Below are 2,853 nucleotides of genomic sequence, written 5' to 3'. Positions count from 1 at the left end.
AATAGGAATTTGCTTACATTACACTGAAGTTAGTTAACAAAGGCTTATTGTAAAATGTATATAAAATCAGTGACACAAGCTGCAGAAAATCAGAAAATATCTGTCTGTAGTTTTCATCTGCAATAGCAATATTTGGGAATACTTAGGAATCATACATCATCCATCCATTAAGGCATCTATTCATCTATTCATCCACAGCCTGTGGGCTGTACGTATGTGCATATGACAGGAAAAATGACTTCAAAGTTAAATTCATACATACCACAGCCAATTTAGTGTCACTATTTCACTGTGAGAGGCTTAGACTTGAGGCCAAATGCATTTCCATGGTTATGACGCCAGACTCTTCTCAAATAGGATTTTCTAAGCATTTGCTGTATTGCAACAGTGCAATCATCCTGTTGTCATTATGATCATAAAGTGATGCCTTAAGATCTCAGGGCCATCTCAGGTCAAGGGTCAAGCTGTATTTGCTGCTGCTGCTGGAGGTGCGCTGTCAATTTATTATGTTTATTTAGATAAAGTGACCCGTAGGAGTGTTCCTCTCTTTATTAAGAGGACAAATATCATTTTCAGACCTTATGATGATACAGTGGATGATTCTGCTAGATACAATGTACTTTTAGTCCACAATTCAATTACTCAGACAATATATATATATTACTGTAGTAATGAGAGCATTAAGACGAACTCTACCTGTCTGTAACCATGTTCACCATGCTGAAAACAACAGTGTGTTTTCACATATGTGTGTATGTCCACTTGCAGTGGATTATAGAGAACGGCTTTGCTGGGTGATCGGATCAGATAAGGGGCACCATTTTAAAATTAGGTCAGTTTTCATTGCATCAGTTCCCCCTCTTGGACTGGGTAAGGTCAGTGCTATCACCTTGTCTGAATGGGTGGGCATTGTACAGTACCTCTCCATATTACCTTACATCTCCCGCTAGCTGTGTGTGTGTGCGTGTGTGTGTGTGTTTCTATGTAATTACATCTTCATGATAACCCCAGTTCCTGCCCTTGGCAGAATACTCTAAATGCATTCAGTCTGGGTCTTTCCTCTACCCAATACAAAATACAGATACAGCTATTGTTAAGGCAGGGTTTGGCAAACCCGATTCCACCCTGTGGTCTAGGAGTCACACTAAGCCTGGTAGTGGCTAAATGTGTGTTTTCTCAAGGAGAAACATGATGTGGACTAAAAAGGTAAAATAATTTTAAATGTTTAAACTGGTAAAAGCTATTTCCTGTGTATAGTGGAGTACAGTGTACTGAAACTGCAGATACATGTTGAAACAAAACAACACTAGAATTTAACAAAACTATGTAGAAGCAATAGAAACAAAGAGATTATTAATGTATTTGAAGTGAAAGTGAAAGTTGAAAGACTTAATTAAACCTGTTCTAATGCAAGAACTCTGTTCTGTTGGCAATTATGGTAACATTATAATTATTATTAATATTATTGTACAATGTTGGGACATAATTTTTGTTTCTGCTAACATACCAACATGATATCATTGTCCTTGGGTTTGAGAAGTTGAGTAGTGGTAAGCGGCTTGGTCATTCTTGGTAGTGGACTGATCAGCCAAGCATAGGCCGAAATCAAAGAGACAGATACTGTGAGCACATCAATACAAGTTAGGACACACACCACTTCAACATTTGCAGGTCTTCTCACATGGCTGACTTTGGTTGGATGTGATTCAGATACCTAACAACCTGAACAACATGTCCATACACCATGGAAATAAAAGCACACACTACAAAGAGCAGCACAATGGAAATGCATGGTCCAAGAAAATGGGTCATAACCTTGTCATCAGCAGTTTTTTCAGCTAGAAGTGGATATTTAAGGCATCCATGCAAGACATGGTGATCTAGGATGGCCAGGGGCAGTAACAGACTGTGGAGTGCAGTGCTTGTGCAATGTAGTGTTGCATTTTACTTTTATTTCATTTTTATTGGTCAAGAAAAAAAACTCTATTTCATGATTCAAAGACATCCACGATATGTCCAATGTATGTTTAATTCATGTCCATTACCCTTTGGGTGAATGGTGATTTACATTTGTACATGTACTGTAGAACCTATACTAAGGCATTAACAGAAACGCCGGTTTGTCGACTTGTCAACATCAGATACAACATCGACATACAAAAGGTCGTGCTTTTTTTTTTTTTTTTTTGCTAATTTATTGCTCCACAACAGAAAGTGGTCAGACATCTTACTAAATACCTGAAGATGTAGGGGCGTGTGCAGCGGAACCCTGCCTCACACAGAACCAAAACTGTCATGTGCAGCCCTTCATCGATCCAAGACCAGGGGAGGATTATCCTTCACCGAGGTGATGAGTGGGGAGGAGGAAGTGGTGGCAGATGATGTGGTATGGTGGGGTAAACACTTTTCCTGTTTACTCCGTCTGCCAGCCAGCGTGGATTATTTCAACCCACTGTTTCAAAGAGAAATAAATAAAAAGGAACAACAACCAGAGATGCTGGTGTGTGTGTGTGTGTGTGTGTGTATATATATATATATATATATTACATATAATATTCTTGTTTTTGAGGGGACGGCTAGAGATGGAGATAAAAATTGCAAAGTCGACTGCTGGGATTGCTCATGCAAAGATGATAAGTTCTTAGAAAAAGTCTTAGTCTTTTTGCATCCAGCCTGAGCTTCAGCTGTTAAATGGTGAGGGTCACGATGTGAACCAGAGGCTGAGGTGGCCACGTCGGGGTCAGTGCCTGTTGTGACAGGGGAAGTGGACGTTCTTCAGGGAACAAATTGACCCCTCGTTCAAGCCAGGAAAGAGGTTTAGGAAGTTGTCTGGGAGAATTTTAAAAGCGGCCC

This window comes from Denticeps clupeoides, chromosome 5, assembly GCF_900700375.1.
Source record: "Denticeps clupeoides chromosome 5, fDenClu1.1, whole genome shotgun sequence".
NCBI classification, from domain to species: domain Eukaryota; kingdom Metazoa; phylum Chordata; class Actinopteri; order Clupeiformes; family Denticipitidae; genus Denticeps; species Denticeps clupeoides.
This window is presented reverse-complemented; position numbering follows the sequence as displayed.